The sequence below is a fragment of the Leptonychotes weddellii genome, unplaced genomic scaffold (genome assembly GCF_054177405.1).
Source record: "Leptonychotes weddellii isolate Sample4059 unplaced genomic scaffold, ASM5417740v2 HiC_scaffold_6346, whole genome shotgun sequence".
In the NCBI taxonomy this organism is placed as follows: domain Eukaryota; kingdom Metazoa; phylum Chordata; class Mammalia; order Carnivora; family Phocidae; genus Leptonychotes; species Leptonychotes weddellii.
This window is the reverse complement of record NW_028032273.1, coordinates 1,863-10,173: the sequence shown is the minus strand read 5'-3', so window position 1 is coordinate 10,173 and position 8,311 is coordinate 1,863. Positions and strand designations below refer to the sequence as shown.

Here is an 8,311-nt window from a genome sequence, read left to right as displayed (position 1 = left end):
TATACCACATCTTCTTTACCATTCATCTGTCGATGGACATCTTGGCTCTTTCCACAGTTTGGCTATTGTGGACATGGCTGCTATAAACATCAGGGTGCACGTACCCCTTCGGATCCCTACATTCGTATCTTTGGGGTAATTACCCAGTAGTGCAATTGCTGGATCATATGGTAGCTCTATTTTCAACTTTTTGAGGAACCTCCATACTGTTCTCCAGAGTGGTTGCACCAGCTTGCATTCCCACCAACAGTGTAGGAGGGTTCCCCTTTCTCCGCATCCCCACCAACATCTGTTGTTTCCTGACTTGTTAATTTTAGCCATTCTGACTGGTGTGAGGTGGTATCTCATTGAGGTTTTGATTTGGATTTCCCTGATGCCAAGCAATTAAACACAACCACCATTTGCCTAGCACTTTACAAGTCACTTTCACAGACATAATCTCTTCTGATACTCATGCTGAAACTACAAGTTAGATGCTATTATCAATTATAATAATTGGCATTTCTCTTGGGCAAGTGTTTTTATTTTTAATATGGATTATTATTACTAGCCTTTCCTGTGACTTAAGGAATCTCCAAAGTTAGAAAAAAACTTTTTCACTGATATATTCTCAAATATTTGTTTTACTTACATTATTTAATTTCTGACTTTCTGCAAAATTGTCTTAATTATTTTTTATTTTTTATTTTGGATGTATGTGGTGTGAAATAGGGAGTCCAATTTCATTTTTGTCCGTATGAACAAATAAGTTCCCAGTTCCATTTATTGAAAAGATATATTTTTAAAGATTTTATTTATTTGACAGAGAGAGACACAGGGGGAGAGGGAACACAAGCAGAGAGAGTGGGAGAGGGAGAAGCAGGCTTCCCACAGAGCAGGGAGCCTGATGCGGGGCTCGATCCCAGGACCCTGGGACGATGACCTGAGCTGAAGGCAGACGCTTAATGACTGAGCCACCCAGGCACCCCTATTGAAAAGGTTTTAAAATAAGCTTTTAGAAGTAAAATTTCCTTCTGTATTTGTCTGGGTTTTTTTCTTTATTTTTTTTAACCATTCATCTATTCTCTATCCAAGTCAATATAAAGCAAGATTCCAGTATTACATAGCACCACCAGTGCAATTGTTTTCTCTTTGAGTTTGAGTTAATCTGGCACAGCTAGGAAACCGCTTAAAGAATTGTTCTGATCATTTTGTTGACTTCCCAAGAGCAAAAATTATGGGCAGACAGTAACATCCAATCATAACTCTTTCCTGCACAAGGCATGTTCAATGGGCAAAAAGTCATTTGCAGAAAGTATGAAAATCCAAGACTGTTAACAATAACTTGTTAGAACTAATCTTATTCAGCAAGATGAACATATAAAAATCTAATCTATTCCTTATTCAGCTAAGGCTGACTAATCTTCTAATGAGAAAATATAAGAAAACACCATCCATAACATCAAAAAGCTGTAAAACATGTAAGCATAAATCTAACATGAAATATGTAAAAACTATATTTTTAAACTATTAGGCTTTCCTCAAGGACATCAAAGAATAGAAAGACAAGCCATATTCGTGGATGACAAGGCTTAACACTATAAATACGTCAGTTCTCCATCAGAGTACTCAGTAATTCAGTGTAATCTCACCCAACAGCATTATTCTTGAATTTGACAAGCTGATTCTAAAATTCACCTGGAAGTGGGGCGCCTGGGTGGCTCAGTTGGTTAAGCATCTGCCTTCAGCTCAGGTCATGATCCCAGGGTCCTGGGATGGAGCCCCGCAATGGAGTCCTTGCTCAACAGGGAGTCTGCTTCTCCCTCTCCCTCTGCTGCTCCACCTGCTTGTGTGCTCTCTCTCTCTGCCAAATAATAAAAAGATCTTTTTTAAAAATCATAATTATATAACACCACCCACATATATATAGATATATCTAGAGAGAGAGAAAGAGAAAGAAATGTGAGAAGAAAGAAAAATGTAATAGTGGTATCTTCTGCTTGGTGGTTTTATAGTGTACAATGAAAAACAATTCCTTCTATTTTTCTGATTTTCAGAAATTTATATAATAAATGTGCATTGTTTTAAAATGAAATAAATAAATTTTAAAATAATAAAATAAAAGTAAAATTCACCTGGAAGAGAAAACACATAGAAATAGCTTAGAAAACTCTGAAATATACCTTATTGCATCATATCATTCTACAGCCAGAGGTGCCATATCAAAGTAAAACCCCAAAGCCATTGTAAGTTAAAATATGGTATTGGTTCCGGAATAAATGCATAAGGTCAATGAAAACAATACTGATTGGATACACAGAAATCTGGTATTTCCATCAGAAATAATTTCTTTTAATGAAAAAGCAAATACTTTCTTTGATTCCACTTCGCCCACCAGTGTTCCATTTTTTGCTTCCTTTTTGCAAAACAGTTTCTAAAACAGTTGTCTGCATTTGCTGTGCTCAGTTCTGCTCCTCCCACTGTCCTTTAAACCCAATCCAATCAAGCATTTGCCCCACCCCATTCCCCACTCCACCAAAACTGTTTTCATCAAGGTCACCAAGGATACATGGTTAACTCCAATAGTTGTTTCTCAATCTTCATCTTAAGTGATTCTCAGCAGCTTTTGACATTTGACCACTCCTTCCTGGAACTAATTTGTACATTGGTCTTGGGGACTCTCTACTCTCCTGGTTCTCCTTCATCCCAGTCCCTCCTCCTTGTTTCTTTTGTCAATCCCTTCTTTTCTCTCAAGCTCCTAAGGAGGATCCCAGAGCTCAGTCTTTGGGCCTTTTTTATTTGCACTCTGTTCTTCAGTGGTCTCAGGGCTATAAATATCATCTATATGCTGACAATGCCAAAGTTTATATCTCCATCCCAGATGCCCCTCTTGAGTTCCAAACTCAGATATTCAACTGCCTGCTCAATGTCTAACAAGTACCTCAAAACAAGTATGTCTAAAACAGAATGCCTGGTGGCTCTCAATCTTGTTTCCCACAGCTTGCCCCATCTCAGCCTCAAGCAGACAATAAGGCTAGGTCAGGCCAAGGCCTGACTGATGGATCAGTAAAGATAACAATAAGCCACTTTTAGGTTAAGATGTTTATTACTTACCTAGATGGCAAAACTAAATTTCCACGTGGTTCTTATCCTGCAAATCAAAAAGGATGAATTGAAAAAAGGGAGGCAGGGGCACCTGGGTGGCTCAGTCAGTTAAGCGCCTGCCTTCAGTTCAGGTCATGATCCTGGGGTCCTGGGATCAAGCCCCGCATTGGGCTCCCTGCTCAGTGAAGAGCCTGCTTCTCCCTCTCCCTCTGCCATTCCCTCTGCTTGTGCTCTCTGGCTCTCTCTGTCAAACAAATAAATAAAATCTTAAAAAAGAAAAAAGGGGAGGCAATATTCTAGACTAATAGATGAGGCAATTTTAGTCTATAGCTCTTGGGGGTGGGGGTGGAGGGGCAAGAAAATTCTATACCTCTTCAGAACCTGGGAGACCACAGAAACTGGTTCATGATGGCCTCCTAAGGGAAGAAAGGCAAGCAGAAAATGGCCCCAGTGCAGCTCTTCACAGGCCTCCCATATTCTCTGTTCTGGGAAGATCACAGGCATTCTGCCAAAACTCAGACAAGCTGTTGTTCAAGCCTTTGCCTGTGTGGTCTATGTGGCAGTGCCAGGTGGCCAGGGCACCATAGTGGAAATGTTCTTACACATTCAGTCAATAGCAACAGTGCCCTGTGTGATCTGTCGACATGGGGCATATTGTCCCATTCTCCCACCCTTACCTCTCTGAGCTCATCTCCTTCTCTTTGACCCCTCACTCCTTCCACTCCTGCCATGCTGGCCTCCTTGCTCGTCCTCAGACATACCAGGCACACTTCCAGCACATTGGCTGTTCCCTCTAACTGGATTAGAGTTCCCCCCAGATATCTTCAAGACTTATTCTCTCACCTCCTTCAAATAAGTGGGGTATCATATGAGTCTCTATATTCAACTCCACAAATCCTCTTTACCATGTTTCTTCTCCCTAATTTTCTGCCTTTGCCCTCAAGAGAATGAGGAATGTAGCAGGGTCTCCTTAATCTCCCATGCCCCACATGGCACCCAGGATGGTGACTCCTCTCTTCCCAACACAATCTCCCAGACCCATTGCTCCAAATCTTTCCCCCACCCCCAACCTGCACAGAGAAGTTACCTCTGTCTAAACCTCTCCAATTTGCTTGATCCGCCACATTCAAAGGAACTGGCCACACAGGATCTACCCTTCTGAGAAGGTTCTGGGAAGTACAAATAACATAATATTGTTTTTCCATTACACTTATTGCTGAGAAAAGTTCCACCTGAATGTCATTCTTAGCAATCTGATTAAGCCTTTAGTGTCTGATGCCAGACTAATGGGGTTAAAATCCTATCTCTATACATGTTTGACCTTAATTAAGCAAGTTATTCTCTGGACCTCCTTGTCCTCATCTGGAAAATGATGGCAATAATAGTACTTACCTCTTGGAGTTGTTGTGATGATTAAATGAGATTAGTAGATGTCAAAGTGCATGTAGTGAATATTCAGTCAACATTAGCTATAATTATTCTACCCACTGTGTCTTGGGTTGACCAATGCTATGGCTAGCACATCCCCAAGGATACATAAAGGGTATATTGGCCTCAAAGCTGCCTGTTGCTCTCTCAGAAGCATTCTAGATGGTTCCACATGCTCCCTCAGTTGTCCAAACAGAGATCCAAACTTCGGGCAGGAGAAAGAAACAGTCACACCATATGCTTTGTGGGAGTCTTAGGTATTCCTCCCCAAGATCACACTAAAACATGCCATTGTTTATGCGATGAGTTTCCCATTGGCTGAATTGCAGGGATGGTCAATTTCTTGTAGGGGATGCAGTATACATCTTTCCCTGTTGAGCCCTATAATTTATAGCTCTTTCCTGTTGAGGATTCTTCTGTTGGGGTCTGTAATTAACAATTCTTCCTGTAACTGAGGTTGAGTGGTATATTGGCAGAGGTCACTTGCAGGGCAGAGACAAACATGCACTACCACTGCCCCTGAAATACTTCTTCCTGTTTCCTATCCTTGAAAGAAGAAGTGGTTCAGGACCTGACCTGAGCAGGACTGAGATAAGATTACTAATTTCTGGAATAGGACAGAAGGGAAGTGATACTTCCTTCACATGAAAAGAACAGAAGGAAAAGAACCACAAATTCTTTTATCTGATATTTTTGCTTCTAGAGGGAAGGGATAGACACAAATATCAAAGGGCTAAACCTCTCCCCATTTGTGGGGAGTAGGTCAGATATGTCCTAAGATATATGACTCTGTTCAGTCCCTGACAGTTGAGCCAAGCCTACAAAGCCACTGTATTTGTTTTTTTTTTCCTCCTGATTGTATTAACATACAAAGAGTATTATGAAAATATTAAAGAAAACAAGAAAAAGCAACATGCAGTCCCACTTCCATCATATATCAGCTTTTCTGCACTCACTCCCAGCACAGATACAATTTACAAATTTTCATGATAGGGTAGGTTTAATTCTGTATCATGGTTTTGTTATATAACATTTTAACACAAATATTTCATATTTATACCCATTTTAATGGGTATAAAGTATTCCACTGAGTTGAGAAATTTTAGTGATTTTAGGCAGTGCTGCATTAAAAAATTGTCTACATACAACTTTTTGCTTCTTTGGAATTCTTTTTTATGGATATAATTTTTAAGATGAAATGACTCAGGCAAATTAGATGCACACTCTGGGGCCTTTTAAATGACTCTCCAAATGGGTTGTACCAAATGCATCCCATTTTGAGGCCAACATTTTACAGTGCTTTATAGTTTCAAAACATTTTATAAATTTTATCTCAACCATGCTGGCAGGTTTGTCTAAATTCCACCTCCTGGGGCAGATACTTTATAGTAGGTTAACTCCAGCTCCCTCTCCCATGCCTCTCTCCAAGAGAGAGACTAGAAAAGCTGCTTACAGGATTCCCCAGCCTGCCTTACAGCCAGGAGTGGCCATTTGAGCCCACTCTGACCAATGAGATGTAAGGGAAACCTTGATGGACAAAGAGGATGACATTTCCCCTCCCTGAACCTTCTTCCTGAAATGTGGAAGTGATGACTGGAGCAAATTATGTTGTGAAGGAATAGAGGTCACAGGAAGGGAATGAAGTCTATTCACAGAGAGGAGCAGAGATACCATGAGGGAGCCACACAGCCCCTGAGAGAGAAATGGAGAGTGAGTCCTGGAGCAGCCTGGATTCTGTGGGTGCTTTCCAGTTTTAGTCCAGCTCCCACACATCCTCATACCTGTTCCCCATGTCTCCACACCAAGGCCCTATTTTCTTGTAGAAATTCAGGTAGGTGTCTATTCTTCGTAAACAGGTATTACAGCAGTTCTTACAATGTGTAGACCATGTTGGTGGACTCAAAAGATAGAGGCAATTAGGGGTTTTGTTCTTCCTGTGCCACACCAGAAGCCCATTGATTGCTGTCTGAACTACTTGTATCCTGCTGAGCATTGCAGGATGAGGCAGACTGCAGACGATTTCAAATTTTTTTGTTCTCTTATCAAAATACACCCCCAATTTCTGGCTACCTAAGGCCTAGGATCAAGAGGGAGAAGGGTTAGCATTAGACTTATCTTTATACCCTATTTGAAGCAGCATCAGTCAGTAGAAAGTCAACCCCTCTATGGAGATTCAAACATAAATATACCTGGTCTGAGTTAGCCATTTTAAGCCACCCAGCATCATGGTTAAGAGCATGTCAGTTAATCTGGGTTCAGTCGCTAGCTCTGCTTTCTACTAGCCGTGTGACTTTGGGCAAGTTAACTTACCTCTCTGAGCTTCGTTTTCCTTATAATTGTTAAACCTTAAAAATAGAACAGTCAGTTATTTTACTAGCAAAAATAGGTTTATTCGAGAATAGCAGAGGATTGCAATTTGGGATATGGACACTATGATAAAACCACAGGCAAGTACAACAAACAAAGGATGTTATTTTATAAAACAGGAGAAGACTAGGAAGGATTGTTTTGAACAAAAGTCCATTGGAGAGAAACAGAGTTCCAGGCGATGAGTTTCCCATTGGCTGAATTGCAGGGATGGTCGATTTCTTGTAGGGGATGCAGTATACATCTTTCCCTGTTGAGCCCTATAATTTATAGCTCTTTCCTGTTGAGGATTCTTCTGTTGGGGTCTGTAATTAACAATTCTTCCTGTAACTGAGGTTGAGTGGTATAGCTTCCTCTTCTAGCCTCCTACTCTAGCCTCCTGGCTCTGCTTTAGTGAGATCTCCCTTTATTAATTTTCACATAATTGGAAATCTTATTACTTACTCATAGTGGAAATTTTTGTTTTAGGCCACTCAATATCCATTCGTCCCTTGTTTTGCTAATAGCAGACAATTTCCTTTTGATCAATTACCCCTCTACCGTTGTATACATTTCTTGGTGAGACAGTAAATCAAGGTAAGTTAAGGAGCCTTTCCCCATCCCCATCTTAACTAAATGAGTAGCCTCTTGACCAAAGTAAGACCAAATGGACTCTCTGCTTTTTTTAAAGATTTATTTATTTATTTGAAAGAGAGAGAGAGAGCACATGGGAGAGGGGGGAAGGACAGAGGGAAAGAGAGAATCCCAAGGAGACTCCCCACTGAGCACAGAGCCCAATGCCGGGCTCCATCTCAGGACCCATGAGATCATGACCTGAGCCAAAATCATGAGTCGGACGCTTAACCAAGTAAGCCACCCAGGCGCCCCTGGACTCTCTACTTTATTTTTTTTTTTAAGATTTTATTTATTTATTTGACAGAGACACAGCGAGAGAGGGAACACAAGCAGGGGGAGTGGGAGAGGGAGAAGTAGGATAAGGCAGACTGCAGATGATTTCAAATTTTTGAAATTTGAAATCCAGGCGCCTCTGGACTCTACTTTTAATTTGAATTTTGAGCACAGTGATGCAAAGGCAGAAAATTAATATTTGGCTTCTTTCTATCCTGTCAGGATTGCCAAAGTCACAGTTTCTGTCCTCTCTGAGTCTGCTTCCCTTCCATCCTATGAGCCACTATATTTCCTTCCAGTAAATTTCATTTTTTGCTTGTTAGCCAGAGTCTGTTTCTGTTGGTTTTGCCCAATAAGCCCTAGCTGATACACTACTTAACAACCAAAATAAATTGTAAAGATTAAATAATGTAGGGTGCCTGGGTGGCTTAGTCAGTTAAGCGTCTGCCTTCAGCTCAGGTCATGATCCCAGGGTCCTGGAATCTAGCCCCTCATCCAGGGTCCCTGCTCAGCGGGGAGTCTGTTTCTCCCTCTTCCTCTGCCC

The 8,311-nt window shown here is 41.0% G+C and overlaps 1 long non-coding RNA gene across 2 annotated transcripts; it reads right to left on the bottom strand.

The window, feature by feature from the left end:
* Window positions 1-614: 614 nt before the first annotated feature.
* On the bottom strand, window positions 615-7,593 carry LOC145719689 (uncharacterized). Of its 2 annotated transcripts, XR_014142551.1 has the most exons (4): window positions 6,823-7,593; window positions 4,172-4,253; window positions 3,094-3,130; window positions 615-1,841 (listed from the first exon to the last, which is right to left on the bottom strand). It is a non-coding gene; the product is annotated as an uncharacterized LOC145719689 (long non-coding RNA). The 2 variants fall into 2 exon arrangements; XR_014142550.1 differs by lacking the exon at window positions 6,823-7,593 and having other exon boundaries at window positions 4,172-4,794.
* Window positions 7,594-8,311: the final 718 nt, after the last annotated feature.